The 20,150-nt window shown below is 42.3% G+C and overlaps 1 long non-coding RNA gene across 1 annotated transcript in view; it reads right to left on the reverse strand.

The window, feature by feature from the left end:
* LOC126455453 (uncharacterized) overlaps nt 1–20,150 on the reverse strand; it is a 279,142-nt gene that overhangs the window by 257,919 nt on the left and 1,073 nt on the right. The gene's annotated exons all lie outside the window — the stretch shown is intronic.

Genomic DNA, 20,150 nt, shown 5'->3' on the forward strand with positions numbered 1-20,150 from the left:
GCCCCTAAGCATACTCAAAAATGGCTCTGAGCACTATGGGACATAACTTCTCAGGTCATCAGTCCCCTAGAACTTAGAACTACTTAAACCTAACTAACCTAAGGACATCACACACATCCATGCCCGAGGCAGGATTCTAACCTGCGACCGTAGCAGTCGCGCGGTTCCGGACTGAGCGCCTAGAACCGCTAGACCACCGCGGCCGGCCCTAAGCATACTACTTCAAATATTATATGCAAACAAGTTTAATAAGTCAAAAAAAAAATACCCGGTCAACGTCGGGGTTTTCAGCTAATATTCACTAATTCAGAATGGACAAAGTGAGTTAATATAGTCATCCTTTATTCGACAACCACTTCAAACCTAACAGTTGCCGGCCGGAGTGGCCGAGCGGTTCTAGGCGCTACAGTCTGGAACCGGACGACCGCTACGGTTGCAGGTTCGAATCCTGCCTCGGGCATGGATGTGTGTGATGTCCTTAGGTTAGTTAGGTTCAAGTAGTTCTAAGTTCTAGGGGACTGATGACCACAGCAGTTAAGTCCCATAGTGCTCAGAGCCATTTGAGACTAACAGTTCCAGTTCTCATAAACAATTGTCACTATTGTTACAATATCATTATCACTATGGTCAGCGTCATTCTGGAGAAAATTACGAAAATTTTGATGAAACATTTCATATATCAACTGCTATTTCTAATCACTAATATGCGATTGTTAACTTTAAGTACTTGAGTTGCATAAAGTCACTACACTGCTTCTTTATGTGACTTAAATTTTTAAACGTAACCATCGCAACACTACTTTTTTTACTGATAACTCATAAATGCAAAATACCCGTTTGAATAATTTACAGAAGAATGCAAAAAGTCAGATTAGAGACCACCACTTTGGGTTGTAGAGCAATGTAGGAATATACAAGGGTATATGGACCCCATGACTTACCTAATAAGATAGGTTGAATAAAGGCAAACCTACTTTATCGTATTTGTAGGCTTAGAGAAAGCTTTTGACAATGTTGACTGGAATAAACTCTTTGAAATTCTGAAAGTAACAGGGATAATATACAGGGAGCAATGGTTATACACAGCTTGTACAGAAACCAACTGGAGTTATAAGATTAGAACATGAAAGGGACGCAGTATTTGATAAGGGAACGAGACAGGAATGCAGCTTATCCCCGACATTCCAGCCACATTCCATCCATACAATGAGCAAGCAGTAAAGGAAACAAAGGAGAAATTTGGAAAAGGAATTAAAGTTCAGGGATAAGAAATAATAACTGTGAAGTTTATCTATGACATTGTAATTCTATCAGAGACGGCAAAGGACTTGGAAGATAAACGGAATGAAAAGATTATAAGATGAACATCAACAAAAGTAAAACAAGTGTAATGAAATTTAGTCGAATTAATTCAGGTGATGCTGACAGAAATAGGTTAAGAAATGAGACAGTAAAGTAGTAGATGAGTTTTGCTATTTGGGCAGCAAAGTAACTGATGGTGGCTAAATTAGAGAGGATATAAAATGCAGACAGGCTGTAGCAAGATTAAAATTTGTGAAAAAAGGAGGAATTTCTTAGCATTTAATATAAATTTAAGTACTGGGAAGTCTCATATGGTAGAGCACTTGCCCGCGAAAGGCATGGGTCCCGAGTTCGTCTCGGTCGGGCACACAGTTTTAAACTCCAGAAAATTTCATATCAGTGCACACTCCGATGCAGAGTGAAAACTCCATTCTGCTGGACGTCTTTTATAAAGGTATTTTTGTGGAGTGCAGCCTTGTGCGGAAGTGATTTGTAGACAGTTCAGACAAGAAGAGAGTAAAAGCTTTTGAAATGTGGTGGTGCTGACGAATATTATCCTGTACAGTTGGTGTCTCCTACCACTGCAGAGTGAGTTGTCTGCATAGGCTACGCAAGCGGTGCTGTGTTTCTGAATGAGTTATGTGACACAGCATAATAGTTGATTCGCATAACGTGTAAGGTCGTTGACGTGAACATGCACACTGGTGACGGGCGGATGTCACTGAGTTGAATAGTACGCTCCCACCAGATGCGGGAGTCCTGTGTCAGCCACGGCCGCTATTCACAAGTTTGGAGCGCCTAGCTTTACAGGTGTGGCCCGCCCTTTCGCGCTGCTAGCAGTGCGGGATCCCGCCTTTCAGATGTTAACCGTCAGGCAGAGCACCTGTGACCCTGGAACTGCAGGTGCAGTCGCCAGGCAGAAGGGGTCTTTTGTGAAGCGCGGGCAATTCCCCTGAAAGGCGTCGCTCTCAAAGGTGCGCAGCCGAAAGTGAAATGAGGCGCGGAATGCGTCAAAGGACAAACTGCCCCCGGCAAAAAGGGCACTGAAGCCACGAGAAAATAACGAAACAATAATACTCGCCGCCTATTTGCAGTAGCTGGCTGAGAAGAAACTGATTTCTGATTCAACACCGAGCCGTTTATACAGTATGAATAAAGGGCGTAACAAAGCAGCAACACATATTAGGTGACATGCTACTTTACCCTACCGTTTGGATTATGTTATTTAAATAGGTATTTCAAACTTGACTCACCACCTACCTGATTATTATCTTAAATTCTTACGCTTTTCAAATAAATTAAAACTCACATCAAACAGTAACGTAATAACAGTAGTGAACTGTAAACTCGCTCTGCATTCATACACAGATTATTTTCATTCGTCCAGTGAAGCGATGTTGAAGGCAGAAGCTAGCATTCCGTATTCTCATACGCACTGTGCGCTTAGAGTACATGATTAAACAACCTGCTTACACGCAAATACTATTAAGCGCCAAAGAAACTGGTATAGGCACGTGTATTCAAATACAGAGATATGTATACTGCGGTCGGCAACGCCTATATAAGACAACAAGTGTCTGGCGCAATTGTTACATCGGTTACTGCCACTACAATGACAGGTTATCAAGATTTAAGTGAGTCTGAACATGGTGTTATAGACGGCGCATGAGCGATGAGACACAGCATCTCTGAGGTAGCAATGAAATGGGGATTTTCCCGTACGACCAAGTCACGTGTGTACCGTGAATATAAGGAATCCGGTAAAACTTCAAATCTCCGACATCGCTGCGGCCGGAAAAAGATCCTGCGAGAACGAGACCAACGACGACAGAAGAGAATCGTTCAACGTGACGAAAGTGCAACCATTCCGCAAATTGCTGCAGATTTCAACGCTGAGCCATCAACAAGTGTCAGTGTGCGAATCAATCGATATGGGCTCTCGGAGCCTTCATGATTGCACGACACAAAGCTTTACGCCTCCCCTGTGCCCGTCAACACCGACATTGGACAGTTGATGACTGGAAACATGTTGCCTGGTCGGACGAGTCTTCTTTCAAATTGTATCGGGCGGATGGACGTGTACGGGTAGCGATACAACCGCATGAATCCTTGGACCCAGCATGTCAGCTGGGGACTGATCAAGTTGGTGAAGGCACTGTAGTGTAGTGTGGCTTGTGCAGTTGAGCAATATGGACCCCTGATACGTCGAGATACGACTCTGACAGGCGACACGTATATAAGCATACTGTCTGATCACTTGCATCAAATCAAATGGTTCAAATGGCTCTGAGCACTATGGGACTTAACATCTGAAGGTCATTAGCCCACTAGAACTTAGAACTACTTAAACCTAACTAACCTAAGGGCATCACACACATCCATGCCCGAGGCAGGATTCGAACCTGCGACCGTAGCAGTCGCGCGGTTCCGGACTGAAGCGCCTAGAACCGCTCGGCCACCGTAGCCGGCTCACCTGCATCCATTCATGTCCAATGTGCATTTCAATGGGCAATTCCAGCAGGACAATGCGACACCCCACACGTCCAGAATTGCTACAGAATGGTCCCAGGAACACTCTTCAGAGTTCAAACACTTCCGCTGGCCACCAAACTCGGCAGACATTAAGATTATTGAGCATATCTGGGATGCCTTGCAACGCGTTGTTCGGAAGAGGTCTCCACCCCGTTGTACTGTTAGGGATTTATGGACTGCCCTGCAGGATTCTTGGTGTCATTTCCCTCCAGCACTACTTCAGAAAATAATCGAGTCCATGTCACATCGTGTTCCGGCACTTCTGCGTGCTCGCTCGGGCCATACACGGTATTAGGCAGGTGTACCACTTTCTTTGGCCCTTCAGTGTAGTTTCTTTTGCGAGTTAATTAGATACGTTTTCATTATTTCAAATTCAGCATTTCACTAAGATTTAAGGTTTTCTATCATGACACTGTTCATATGCGCATATTAGGGGGACCAAGAGCTAGCACTCCTCAGCAGTTGAATACTGCATCTAAAGCACGCGATACACGAGGAGAATGTTTTTTTGTTTTTTTTTTAATGAATATTTAGTATCTCATATACAGATAGAGTACATAGAAAGCTTATATTCTGAATGATATTTTGGTTCGTTTCACTCCAGTTCTACGGGGAGACCGTTATTTCCAGTCATTGACAGGATCTCGGTTGTGTGCAAGCTACTGACTTAGAACTGTTGTATAAAGATGTATCGTGATATTGTGGGAAAGACATCTTTTGCTGGATGTTGTTCGCGACGTTTGATAGTCTATTTCAAGTTTGAGTATGCTTTTCAGTCCTTCTTTGTCCAAATCATCCGTTATGATGGACTCCTCTGTCTCTTTAAGTTTTTTGCTGTGTTCATACCGCAGTACTTTGTCTTGGGTCTTAGTGGAGGACCTTTGATGTTGGTCGTTACTTATTTATTTTCCAATGCCTCTAAGTCACATGAGTCGAATACTAAAATAGTTCCGTTGAAGAGATCATGATCGATTTCCTTCCCTTTTTGTGAAGCTAAGCAATGTGTCCTAATCTAATGACCACATGATCGTCGGAATGTTAAAGTTTAATATTCTTCCATCTTTCAGAACTATGCTTCATCGAATATATGCTGCCTTTCGCCAAATACACAAATCATATTTTCCGTCCTGACTGCCCCGTGTTTTCCGTTTAGAATTTTCTGCCGCGAACAGATAGATATTTTGATATTTGGACAGAAAAATAACTGATGACGAACTGATGACGACCCGAGAAGAAAGCATTTGCGAAAATGAGGAATTTGTTAACATTTAGCGTAAATGTAAGTGGGAGAAAGCATTTTCTGAAGGTATTTGTCTGGAATGTACGGAAGTGAAACATACATGATGAACCTTTCAGACAAGAAGAAAATAAAAACTTTTGAATGCGGTGATAAAGGAGAATACTCGAGATTAGATGAGTAGATAAAGTACCTAACGAATACGCACGAAATCGAATTGGGAAAAACGAAATTATTGCAATGTTTGGCTAAAAGAAGGGATTGCTCGAAAAGACACATGAAGATATCATCAGTTTGCTGGTGGAGGGAAGTGTGCGTGTGTGTTGGGGGACGGCGGGGGGGAATGGATGTAAGTTGCAGGGTTTTGTATCCCGCCTGGAAGGCGACGCGTGGGTCTGCTCCTGAAAACTGAAGGGTAGGCCGAATGTAAGAAGCTAGGAGGAGCAGATGAGGTAGAACTCTCGGCACTGCAGCGTGAACTAAAATCACCTTTACTTAACTTTGCTTACAGATGAGCACGTAGGTGCGATGTCGTACATCAAGTTCCTAAGTTACAAGTAGTGGTTAGCCCACTGTGAAATATAAACAATATTGATAGGTCGTCTCCTCGGAATCAAAATGGGTAGAATATGGAGCGGCGCTCGTAGAGCTGAACAGCGCCGGCTAGAGGGCGCTGTCGTCGGTGTCTGTGTCGTAGTGCCAACCTACGAACTTGCACCTACGCTGTGGCATCGTAGCTACAGGAGTTGTACGAAGATGTAGAGACTTGCACAGGATGGACGAGCGTTGATGGCAGCATCAAACCAGTCTTCGGACGGAAGACCATCACTACAACAACAACAACGTAAACTTTTGAATTTCGGAACACATAAATATTATCCACTGTACTCGAATTTAGGCGCTTACGCGTCTTCAGCTCTTATCGTGCTAATTCTTTGATTCTTTGGATTGTCGGGGACGAATTGTCACTTTTTCTGGTCTCAAGTTCCCTTACGTATGAGTGGTTTCCAATAATTGTGCTCCTTCACTGTTTTATTTTTCCACGTTCCAGAGTCACATGTACCGTTGTTTCCATTGTGTTCAGCAGCTGTGTATACCATTAAAATTTTTTCCCAATACTACTGCCAATTTTTCTTCTTTCTTCGTTTCCTGCTTTTGTTTTTTTCCACTGTCTCATATACTTTTTCATTCATTCATTCCTATGTCCGTCACCTGCTTCTCCTCCACCTCGGTAAAAAAACTGTATCACCGAGCAAATGGTTAAAACATTCGCAAGAAAGGGCTACCTATCCCAGATTTAGGTACTGATTTCCCTGAGTTGGTACTTTCATTCTCCTTCCTTAAGCGCTCAAAATCAACGCGCCATCTCTAAATACCCCGCTGTCGTCAGGAAGGTAACACCTAATCTCAGATTTTTTTTCTTTTCTTAGATTAATTTTGTATTTGTGTGTCCTTGTGTGCCAACTCTGCTTACGGCTGAGTAATGATTTTTGGGTTTCGTACTTCAGTCTGTAAAAACGGAACCTTTACAGAATCACTTTGTTGACCGCCTGACCGTCCATTTGTTCAAAACCATTTTTCTCAGGAACGGGTCTACGTACCAAACTGTCATTTATGCGACGTGTTAAGGTTTATGGGCCCTTAGCGACGCAATAAAAAGTAAGTTGCTAAGTCAGTGCAATCAGAAAATACGACCATTTATGTCAGAGATCTTGATACTCGAAAACTCACTCATCGAAACCTGTGAGATACTTCTCGTACACCTAGAATCCTGAAATTTACCAAGAAGTAGGGTTTCATACTACAACCAAAGGAAAAAATCCCGTAATTGTGGATCTTTAATTATATCACACGAAACAAATCTTGTCGTTTGTTATCAGACTGTGTACCAATCGTCAGTCTGTCAAGCCCCCATTTTCTGAGGGATGGGTAAACAAACGCATTGGCTTGAAATTTGTCATTTACTAAGTAAGGCCTATGGTCCCTTGGCGGTATGATAAACGTTGGCTTCTAGATAAAGTAGTCAAAATATACGGCCCATTATGTTACATAAATAGATGCTTGGAAACTTCCTGATAGAATGCTACAGAGTACTTCCCGTAGCCTTAGAATGATGAAATTTTGCAAGGAAATAGATTTTATAGTAACAGTAAAGAAAAAATACTAGATTCTTAACTTGTAATTTCATCACACAAAAAATTCTCGTTTATTATCCGACTTCAAACTTGAAATTAAAACGTTCTCGAAAGTATTGGAATATCTGGGACCGACATCTTTCCAGTATCAATGTCGATAACAGGCAAAAATCGAGATCCTCGATTCCCGGAACCTTCATTGCGTCAGGTCAACTCGCACCTGGCCAGTTTCTTCTATTTTTTCGTTGGTTTAGTTCCCTAAACAGTTCAGAAGAGTCACGTGGTTGGAAGTGTGATAATTACACAACGTTTCGGCGACACATGTTGCTTGTGGCTGTGCTTGGATCTACTCCTCACACGCGCGCTCTTAGACGGGTGGCTATTGTAGGTCTCCGTCATTGCAGCAACTGTTTGTTTGCTGTGTGTTACACGTAGTTGGGATGGCCTGTTTATTCCGAGCCAAACTTAGCTAGGACGTCCTGTCTATTCTATGCCGCCACTGTCTCCATCGCTCTAACATAGGTGTTGCAAGCTGCTTTCGATGTGCTCCGAAGTAATTGTGCTGATCTCTATACATCCTTTGTTACTTAGTTGATTATAAGGAATAGCTACGAGTATTTATATAGGGCCCCTCAATGTAAAAACCACTGTTAGTGAGCACCAAGTTTTCTAGTTAAATTATATTAGAAGTATTTTAAGTTATGCTGGATGTTGTTATATTTATATGGCCATTCAGCGGAGATAGACCTATGGCAAAAATAAAAGCAGTGAAATTTAGGAGCGTACTTGGTGTATGGAATACGCTGTTAAGTTTGACTGCTTTATTTTTGCAATATATATATAAAATTCCAAGTACGCTGTTAAGTTTGACTTATTTTTGCGATAGGTTTGTCTCGGCTGAATTGCTATCGTTAGGTCATCCACAAGTAAACGGTACATAATTTTAGTACATTATTTCTAATTAAATGATATATATTAAAACATATAGCCTATATGTGTGCAAACGTGTATTACAGTAAATTGTAAAACTTCAAAGTGCTTCTTTAAATTTTTTCTAAAAGTGTTTGCATTTTATATGTTACATATACAGGGTGTTACAAAAAGGTATGGCCAAACTTTCAGGAAACATTCCTCACACACAAATAAAGAAAAGATGTTATGTGGACATGTGTCCGGAAACGCTTACTTTGCATGTTAGACCTCATTTTATTACTTCTCTTCAGATCACGTTAATCATGGAATGGAAACACACAGCAACAGAACGTACCAGCGTGACTTCAAACACTTTGTTACAGGAAATGTTCAAAATGTCCTCCGTTAGCGAGGATACATGCATCCATCCTCCGTCACATGGAATCGCTGATTCGCTGATGCGGCTCTGGAGAATGGCATATTGTATCACAGCCGTCCACAATACGAGCACGAAGAGTCTCTACATTTGGTACCGGGGTTGCGTAGACAAGAGCTTTCAAATGCCCCCATAAATGAAAGTCAAGAGGGTTGAGGTCAGGAGAGCGTGGAGGCCATGGAATTGGTCCGCCTCTACCAATCCATCGGTCACCGAATCTGTTGTTGAGAAGCGTACGAACACTTCGACTGAAATGTGCAGGAGCTCCATCGTGCATGAACCACATGTTGTGTCGTACTTGTAAAGGCACATGTTCTAGCAGCTCAGGTAGAGTATCCCGTATGAAATTATGGCGGTGAATCGAGGAAGTACAGTACACACTGACGAAACTAAAATGAACTCTAACATGGAAATTAAGCGTTTCCGGACACATGTCCACATAACATCTTTTCTTTATTTGTGTGTGAGGAATGTTTCCTTAAAGTTTGGCCGTACCTTTTTGTAACACCCTGTATACTTACATATGTTAAAAATATGTAGCTTATTTCAATCTGAATGTTCAGTAGAGTATTGTGTACAAATTTGAAGTAGATTGGCTCAGAAATTTTCGAGATTTTTGGTAATAACGTTTCCCCTTTATATATAACGTATTTATTTAAACATTACCCAATTTTTTTAAAGTAGGTTCATAAAATCTCGGGCGTATTCGAAAGTAAGGTCATGTCAAAATTTTCAAAGCAATCGGTGACGAACTTCCGGCGAAATACAATTCTGAACAAAAGAACATTTACATTTTTATTTGCGTAGAGTATCTTCAGTTTCAGCTAATACAGTGATTCACCCGAAGTGGCAGATTGCGTGTGATTATTTTCTTTGTGTGATATCCGCTTCAGTAACAAAGGCCTGTGGGCAAAGCGTGGCTGCGATAGCATGCTGCTTGAAGAGGTCTGTAGCTGTTGCAGCACAGGAGTTTTTTGTGGCCCTGTAAGCCGCTGTTGACGCGGGCCCTTGCACGTACTGTACGGACGCAAGCGACGTTTTTCTTGTGGCTGGTGACAGCAGCGACAAACAGCTGCCCTCGCACTCCGGCGGCACCCGAATAGTAACTGACGTTCAGTTCAGAGTCTCGCGACGTCGCTCCCTGCGCAAACCTCAGTCGTCGTTGCGCATGACGTTTACGTCAAGAACTGCAAGAACAGATTATTTCAAAATTCGAAGGTGCATACATGTTATCTCTACAGTGAACAGATCAAATATCTCTGAGCACTATAGGACTTAACTTCTGAGGTCATCAGTCCCCTAGAACTTAGACGTACTTAAACCTAACTAACCTAAGGACGTCACACACATCCATGCCCGAGGCAGGATTTGAACCTGCGACCGTTGCGGTCGCACGGTTCCAGACTGTAGCGCCTAGAACCGCTCGGCCTCCCCGGCCGGCCAGTGAACAGATCAGTTATTCCGTAGATTGTCTAGGTCAAGTGCAGATTAACTAGGGTCATCCGTTAAAGAGCCGAAAACTGTTCATTTCTCAAATTACCTAGGTGATCTGAAAATTACCTGGAGGAAAAAATGTGTGTGTAAATTTCTAAGAGACCAAACTGCTTGCCTTTACCTAGAAAATCTGCACATTACCTACGAGGCACTCGTTACAGTGAAATTACGATCTTTGCTGGAACAACAGCAACGTTTGTGTACGCTTCAATTACCATAATGTTATGTATTTAGTTTTCGATATATATAGAATGAAGTTAGTACAATACAACAATCAACAAATTAGTTGACAGAATGCATCATCAATCAATTAAGAAACTATAACACAAGGAATCATAAGGGTTTAAAATGTTGTTAAAATTAAGGAAATGAATTTGCAAAACATATTAAAAATTGTGTTAGCTTATTAGCGCAGTCTAAAGATTGGTGACACTTTCAATAACATAGCAATTGCGCAGCGACAAACGTACCTATTTCTGGTACATTTATGTGCGGCTGATGCCGGCGGAGGTTCGAGTCCTCCCTCGGGCATGTGTGTGTGTGTTTGTCCTTAGGATAATTTAGGTTAAGTAGTGTGTAAGCTTAGGGACTGATGACCTTAGCAGTTAAGTCCCATAAGATTTCACATATGTTTTTTCTGGTACATTTAGACTTGCAGATAAATTTTCTGAAACATTCACGAGTACGAAGGTGTTCTTTTATTGCTGCTTGACGTAAAGTTATTTCTACAGCAGGAACATATTTCGTCAAAAATCTCGGTTTGCAAAGATTGAATTCAGATTCTGCATACGTCTGTTTTAAAATACCCATTTTAGTATCATGTCTATAAAATAAAACCTATTCTCAGTTTTACTTAGAATCGCAGCGGAAATCCAGCGGGCATCAGATTGTGCTATGTCTGCTTCGAGTACTTTAATTCTCAGAGCGACAACGTCATCGACATTTGATTATTTAGCATAAGAAATAGATAATATTTCTTGTCTTATTTTATCATGCTGTATTTTCTGGTCCAAATTCTTTTTACAGATGTTGCACAATACAGTCTTACCATACCATTACTCTTTTGGATCTAGTACATCACAGAATACGTGAACAGACATACTATACACACTTGAGGGAACCTGATGCTGCTTTTGAGCAAACATACAGACCATCTCTTGTATAGTCCTCTTTTCAGGCTCTGTGTGACACTGTGATAGCGATTCTGCTGTAATTGATGTTACCCCTGTGATGGCTTCTTCGACATGCAGAGGTGACTCCTTGGATATGCAGAGTAACTGAATATTCTTCATAAGTGTATCCTGTCAACGGTATATAAGGTAGTTTAAAATTACTATCGCCGCCCGGAGTGGCCGCGTGGTTAGAGGCGCCATGTCACGGATTGAGCGGCCCCTCCCGCCGGAGGTTCGTGTCCTCCTTCTGGCATGGATGTGTGTGCTGTTCGTAGCATAAGTTAGTTTAAGTAGTGAGTAAGATTATGGACCTATGACCTCATCAGTTTGGTCCCTTAGCAATTCACACGCATTTGAACACACACAAAATTACTATCGCTGAATTTTTGTATTTCTATAGGTGATTCTGTACAACCAGGGGACAACGTAATGTTCTCTTGAGTAATAGGTAACTGTGACCTTACACTGGAGAGCCAAAGATACTGGTACACCTGGCTAACATCATGTAGGGCTTCCGCGAGAGCGCAGAAGTGCCGCAACACGACGTGGCATGGACTCGACTACAGATATTAGATTATGTGAACGTGTGAGGTGTCGTATTGTCGTGCTGGAATTGCCCAAGTCTGCCGGAGCGCACAATGGACATGAATGGATGCAGGTGATCAGACAGGATGCTTACGTACGTGTCACCTGTCAGTCGTATCTAGACGTATCAGGAATAACACTCCAGTTGCACAGGCCCCACACCATTACAGAGCCTCCACCAGCTTGAACAGTCCCCAGCTGACATGCAGGGTCCACGGATTCATGAGACTGCCTCCATATCCGTACACGTCCATCCACTCGGTACAATTTGAAACCAATGTCGATGTAGACGGGCTCAGGCGAGGCGTAAAGCTTTGTGTCGTGCAGTCATCAAGGGTACAAGAGTCGGTCTTCCGCTTCGAAAGCCCATATGGATGATGTTTCGTTGAATGATTCGCACGCTGACACTTGCTGGTGGCCCAGCATTGAAATCTGCGGCAATTTGCGGAAGGGTTGCACTTCTGCCACGTTCAACTATCCTCTTCAATCGTCGTTGGTTCCGTTCTTGAAGGATCTTTTTGTCGCCGCAGCGAAGTCGGAGATCTGATGTTTTACTTGATTCCTGATATTGACGGTACACTCGTGAAATGGTCGTACGGAAAATCCCAACTTCATCGCTACCTCGGAAATTTTGTGTCTCATCGCTTGTGCGCCGACTATAACACCATGTTCTAATCAGTTAAATAGTGATAACCTGCTGTTGTAGCAGGAGTAACCGACCTAACAACTGTTCCAGAGACTTGTTGACTTATATAGGCGTATCCGACCGAAGTCCCGTATTGTGCCTGTTTACATACGTCTATATTTGAATACGTATGTCTGTACCAATTTCTGTGGCGCTTCGGTATATAATCACAATCTCTTGTGAACCGTTTAATGTTTCAAGGTCTTCTTCAGTATTTATCGAAAGTAATACACTTCATGGTATAATAGAATACTATCCCATTTTTGCGGGACATCCGAACGTTGCTTGGTATCTACTTCTTTTAATTGCAGAATGACAGACAAGATTCTTGATAAACTGTACAAATCGTACCTCCTCACTCCAGCTGTTAGTTTGCTTATAAGCCATCCAAGTAGTGTACACGTTTTAAATATCGTGATTCACTCGTTCTACACTTCCTCGACTATGGCTGCATTTCGGTTTTCATTAATCATTTTGATTTCTGTCCACAACTGTGTAACACATTCTAAGAGTTCATTACAAATTTCGCGGCCGTTATCAAAATGCAAAACACTCGCATCGCCAAAAAGGAGAAAAATATCAACCAAGTTACGAGCTACTTCATCCTCCTGTTCTGATGTAAGCGGCTTCAATACAGCGAATTTTGGTACGTGGTCTTGGTATACGAGAAGAAACTTAAACTTTCCATCTGGTTGAGATTTGCAATTAATGAGATCCACCTGGTATCTGCTACTGGAATTCGATAAAATAATTGGCGTTACAACAGTACCTTTTTTCGTACTTTTTTTGACAAGGTAAACATAAATCCAGAAACATATTTGTTTATGACTAGGTTAGGTTTTTATAAAGTATATTGTTTGCTTGGTCATTTTGTCTCTTCCACCGTGGTCAATTGACATATGAATGGAATACAGTATGTAAAACTATTCTTCGACCTGGACAAACTTTTTCACACTTTCTCGCGCATCTGACAACGGATCAATGAGTTTCTCATAGTCTTGTACATTCAATATATCATACCTGTAAATAATTCGATAACCTCGAGGCGATTCTTTCTTGAGACTTTTATTCGCTTTGTATATTCAGTTATGGAATCATTCTTTCGTTTTGTCACTAAAGAGGTTTGCGAAGACTCTTTTCTTCATTTTACTCACGATTTCGGTACATGGTTGGATACTAGCAGCTAAGTAAAGTGCCCAACCTTTAATGGTAACATATCCAACTAACATCACCAAAAATTTTTGAGTCTGCGGCACACACAGACAAACACACACACACAAACACACACACTCCTAAGAGTCGTCAGGCACATTTTCTCAGGTGTTTCGTCATATATAGACAATCTCATTTTGTAATGTGTAACATGAGTGAGCCCAGACAAAGACTACTTATCAAATGGCTCATACGACGCATAGTGTCAACAGAAGGTGTCGGTTTGTTTTCCATCACAAGCAAAATTATTTTTAAAACGGTATTTACGTGCCCGTTCGATAGACCGGCCCCTGGTGAGCGCGATATTCGTTTAATCGATATGTGTTAACGGGGACAGTAAAAGAGTATGAATAACCGATACCCCAGGAGCGGCAGCGCTGCCCTGGCCTGCGCTGAGTGCTGCCGCCATGCAACAGGGCAACTCAGTGGCTGCTGGAGTGCGGGTCATTTATCCTCTTTTACAGTCACTGTTAACGCATATTGATTAAACGAATATCGCACTAATCAGGGACCGGTCTATGGAACGGGCACGTAAATTCCGCTTTAAAAATAATTTTGTTTGTAATGGGAGACAAACTGACAGCTTCTGTTGACACTAGTCGTCGTATGAGCCTTCCTTAGAGAAGGGCTGAAACGCCCGAGGGTGTCGGCAGTGTCAAAGGTTGTGAAGATTGTCTTCCTGTTGCTCGTTTGTTTCCGCTGGACAAACTTTTTCACACTTTCTCGCGCATCTGACAACGGATCAATGAGTTTCTCATAGTCTTGTACATTCAATATACCCTCGTGTGTCATTCCGTGCTGCTTCAACTCTATGCCAAAGTTCAACAACCGTAGTGGCGGGCAAATGCTGGCGAGCTAGTCACTCGGAAATCCATGACCAGATGTTTTCGCTGGGTGAGAGACCTGGAAAACATACTGGCCACTGTAACAGTCGAAAACACCATACATCGAGGTAGATCAAGACAGCACAGGCATCGTGCAGTCTTGTATTATCTTGTTGAATAATGACATCATGGACGCCTTTACGATTGATCCAAAAAATGGTTCAAATGGCTCTGAGCACTATGGGACTTAACATCTGAGGTCATCAGTCCCCTAGAACTTAGAACTACTTAAACCTAACTAACCTAAGGACATCACACACATCCATGCCAGAGACAGGATTCGAACCTGCGACCGTAGCGGTCACGCGGTTCCGGACTGAAGCGCCTAGAACCGCTCGGCCACGCCGTCCGGCTACCATTGATCACGATCGCCTATCTTAAAGCCAGGTTCTCATTCAACATGATCGAAAATTCATTTTCTTTTTCATTGCATTTTTGAGAGGTATATGTGTCTAGAATGTTGGGACGAAAAGGTTTTTTAATCCGTGTGTTACAGCCCATTGTTCGAAGCAGTGTCACGCCCGTCATGGGATGTTCTCAGCCGGAGACACCCGGCTCATGTATAAAACTTGTCGTGCCATGATATGTTCACAAAATGATTTATATTGCAGTATGCAGGCAAACATATTCGCCGAAACAGGCTGACGACTAACGCGTGCAGGCTGTCGAACGGAGCACATCAAGATCAGCCAGATCGGCTTTTCTCGCCGAGGAGAGCGACGGAATTTCCCTCCAGAAACAATTCTGTTTAGATGAAGGACTGGTATGCTGTCCTGGAATTGCAGACTTAACGTAGGTAATAAAACACTTTTTGATCAAATTTTGGTCAGTACTGGTCAAAACAATTTTTGGTCCGCCATATTGGATTATCCATTTTAATTTTGGAAATCTAACTTCAGATTTGTGTTCAGCGACATCAAATATATAAAATAACATGAAATTTTTGTGGAAATTGAACTAATAACTCACAGAGAAGCTTTCCCTAAACTTTCCTCCAGAAAAGATTTTTCGACATTGTCTGCAGCATGAAATAAAAGCATGTCAACTTATTAACTTCTACCTTTGACCCCCGAAAAGTAAACACTTTTCTTGGGAGCTTATCCTTATAGTTTTTGAAATTTTTTAATATTAACTGTTTTTTGTAAAACCATAAAGAGTGAAACAAACCTCCAAAATTCGAACTCAGGGTTGGATTTAGTACCATATCTTTAAATTTAAGGTTACTTCGTTGTGGCTAGGTATAAACTCCCATAAATTTTATGTAGTGTCGATTGATGTTATCCATTTGTGATTTTAGAAAACTCTGATAGGCTACATTGCAGACAGTCTGCGTACTTCAAACTCCCAGGCCCTTGATCAAACCGTAATTATGAGCACCGCTTTGTTTGTTTTTTTTTAATTGAAAATGTACAGTAAAGCTCAAAGTATGATCAATCACACTCCCCAAACAGATTCTTTGTATGTCTTTTCAACGTCTCAGAAAGCATTTCCAAACACTGCCTATTTTTTGCTTATGTCATTGAGAATCTGGCCGTAACATGACAGAAATGTGTGAATGAAATGTGATAGTGTTGAGTATCCAACGGTATTCCCATAAAAACACGCCAACAGCCGGTCCCATATGACGATCACGAGTGCAATGAAGCAAGGTCGCTTTTCCTAGGAGCCTCCACACATGGTTACATTCATCTTGCAGCCATATGGAGAACCATGGTTCTCCTGAAAAGATTTTTGTACCACACCTATCAGCGTGCTTCTCTCTGCTGCCATGTCAAGGGAAGCCACAGCAAAATGGTTGGAGAGCTGAGAGCTCGTGGTCCTCCAGCCGTCATCGCACTGACCATGTAGATACTTGCCTTTCTGCAAATTAACTCATTTTTTTTCACTCAAGACATGTGAAGAGTCTGCATGATCCTTCACACCCAATGGAACAACATGTCTGTCCTCTCGGACGCTAGTTGCAAGGTGCCACTGAGATCCAGCATGGTGCTGAGTAGGCTACAATGAGGCTACAGACTCCATATCAACATACTAGTCGTCGGATCCTGAACAATGTGAACAGCAGTATCGCGGAAAAGTACTACTGTCCCGATAGGCCATGATCCTGCATCTGTCGAATTCAAACACGTGCTGCTAGATGTTTCTCCTTCTTACACAAGTCATACATACCACGAGCTTCTCCCAAATAAACAACATTAAAATGCGATTTCTGAATGAGAAGCTCGCTATATAAGCGGTTTTCCGAAAATCCTTCACGAAAGAAGACGAAGTATATATTCTCGAATTCCAATCAAGAACAACTGCGAAGATGAGGAACCTAGAAGTAGATATCCTCGGTGTACCAAAGCAGCTTAAATCACTTAATAAAGGCAAGGCTTTTGGTCCAGGTGGTACACCAGGCAAGTTCCTTTCAGAGTATGCTGATACAATAGCTCCATATTTAGCAATTATATACAACCGCTCCCTCACAGGAAGTTCCACGCCTAAAGACTGGAAAGTTGTTCATGTCACACCAATACCCAAAAAGGGAAATAGGAGTAATCCGCTGAATGACAGGCCCATATCACTAACGTCGATTTTCAGTAGGGTTTTGGAACATAAACTGTATTCGAACAGTATGAAGTACCTCGAAGAAAACGATTTATTGACATATAGTGAGCACGGGTTCAGAAAATATCGTTCTTGTGAAACACAACCTAGTTCTTTATTTTTAGATTTCCAGTAGGCTTTCGACACCGTTTCTCACAAGCGTCTTCTAACCAAACTGCGTGCCTACAGAACATCGCCTCAGTTGTGCGACTGGATTCGAGATTTCCTGTCGGAAAGATAACAGTTCGTAGTAACAGACGGAAAGTCATCGAGTAAAACAGAAATAATATCCGGCGATCCCCAAGGAAGTGTTATAGGACCTCGGTTGTTACTGATCTATATTAACGACATAGGATACAATCTGAGTAGCCGTCTTAGATTGTTTGCAGATGATGCTGTCATTTACCGTCTTGTAAAATCATCAGATGGCAAAATGATTTAGATATCTGTATGGTGCGAAAAGTGGCATTTGACCATGAATAAGGAAAAGTGTGAAGTTATTCATATGAGTAGTAAAAGAAATCCGCTAAATTTCGATTACGCGATGAGTCACACAAATCTGATGGCTGTAAATTCAACTAAATACTTAGGGATTACAATTACAAATAACCTAAGTTGGAATGATCACATAGATAATGTTGTAGGCAGAGTAAACCAAAGACTGCGATTCATTGTCAGAACACATAGAAGGTGCCACAGGTCTCCTAAAGAGACTGCTTACACCACGCTTGTCCGCCCTACTCTGGAGTATTGCTGTGCAGTGTGAGATCAGGTGGGACTGACGGATGACATGAAAAAGGACAAAGAAGGGCGGCTCGTTTTGTATTATCGCGAAGTAGGGGAGATAGTGCCACAGACATGATACGTGGAGTGGCAATCATTAAAACAAAGGCGTTTTTCGTTGCGACGGGATCTTCTCATGAAATTTCAATCACCATTTTTCTCCTCCTATTGCGAAAACATTCTGTTGGCACCCACATACATAGGGAGAAATGATCACAATAAAAGAAGAGAAATCAAGGCTCGCACAGAAAAATTTAAGTGCTCGTTTTTCCCACGTGCCGTTCGAGAGTGGAACGGTAGAGAGACAGCTTGAAAGTGGTTCATTGAACCCTATGCCAGGCACTTAATTGTGAATAGCAGTGGTGTGCGAGTATAAAGTTTTCGCGCGAGCGACAGTATTTCCGTGCGCCCTGCCAGAGGCGCTGGGTTTATTCGCGCGAAGTGCGGATCATTTATTCTTTATTTTCGTTACCTTTTGTATGTTAATTATTCTACATTTTTTATCTCTCTTTCTCTCTGTGTGTGTTCATTTCATATGTGTGTAGTAAAGCTAGCAACGAGGAGCTCACTGACCTCGACTAGACTATTACACATTACTAGAATCGTGAGCTCTGTATTTTAGCGCCGCACACAAAGTTCATTGCTTTTCTCTCCGTCAGCCGACAGCACATAATTTTGGCTCGCAGTGTAGTCGTTTTACTAACGACATGGCAGAATCTCAGGACTAAAGAGTAAATAGCTTATTCAAAGAGTAAAGACTTTCCCTCATTTGTGTTATATACATATGGAACTATTTAGTTCCAGAGACCTTTTCAGCTCTCAAATACCTATGAAGTATACATGCAGAGTGAAGCGTTCAATGAATATTATACCACGGCTGGCATTCGAACTCACGTCTCCTGTTTCAGTCTATATCATGGATGTTTGAGACTTGAAAACGTCCCTGCAACTATATAGTTGCATTTGATTAAAGCACAAATGGCTGGGTTTCAGGCAGGATCCCCCGTTTCGTTCGATGCTGAGGTGCTATTCCGATACAATTGGAGAGATTCTGCAATGTTGTTCGAGGTTAGAGGGAATGCCAAATGGGTTGGGGCGTGAATGGGAGTTTGGAGTGAGGAGAGAGGCTCGCTAGGGTAGTCCGTGCAGTTGTGCAAAGCTTTAACGTATCTGCATAGTGAACAGGAGACCTGAGTTCGAATCCTGGCCTTCGTGCAATTTTTCGTTCGTCGCTTCAGTCTGCACGTATACATTCTTCAGATCGATAAATATCTTGCACTACACACTTTCCAAAGCAGCCTACGCGATTCCTTATGTGCCAAACTAATTGTACACCAAACCTCATAAAAATCGATTCAGCAATTGATTCGTGAAAACGTAACAGGTTTACTTTCGCATTTATAATATTAGTGTGGATGTGTACGGCATTATTTATGCCTACTTTGTCCTGCTGCTCTGACATGCTAATGATTTTCATATCCAAGCACGCAGTAGTACACTTCATTGGAGTGTGACGTCTCTTGCACGCCACGTTCATGTTGCTGCTGTTTTAATGGGCAGCAGTATACGTAATAAATTTTTGGCAAACAGGAGAGACAGCTGTACCAGTGTGAAAGCGCTCATCTCTGTCTTTCCTGTCGCCTGTAGCCCATCCGGAGTGTTCCGCTTTCTGTATTTAGTATGGCCTCCACCGTAAATAATCCTGGATGCCACGTCAGCACTTGCCCCGCACCAGAAACTGACAAGGCTCTACACACCAGATGGGAGAGCGTCGTGTTAAGCTGTGGACTTTTCATTTGCGTCACGCGGATGCGAAACCCGAGCGGCGAGGCGATGGTAGTTGTTTTTCGCCCGTCGAGGTCCTGACGAGGACAGAACCCCTGTCGGAAAACGTGCGCGCTGAAACGAGCTGCCATCGGCTGGCATCTGCTGTCAGGGTTAGTCGCGGCGCGTGGGGCGCGCTGTCACACCACCAGCAACACCGCGGCACATGTCAGATACAATAGAAAGTGGTTTGCTGTGTTCAGAACATGGTTCTAATAAGTCATTTCACGACACTGCTCATTAAGCATCAATCATGTAGACTACCTCGACAACTTATTTCCACATTACCTGTAAAGTGAATACTATCCAGTGCTCCTCATGAAACATGAGCATACATCACGTCTATGAGGTCAACAATTAGTTGTAAA

The sequence above is a fragment of the Schistocerca serialis genome, chromosome 2, assembly GCF_023864345.2.
Source record: "Schistocerca serialis cubense isolate TAMUIC-IGC-003099 chromosome 2, iqSchSeri2.2, whole genome shotgun sequence".
Classification (NCBI taxonomy): Eukaryota; Metazoa; Arthropoda; class Insecta; order Orthoptera; family Acrididae; genus Schistocerca; species Schistocerca serialis.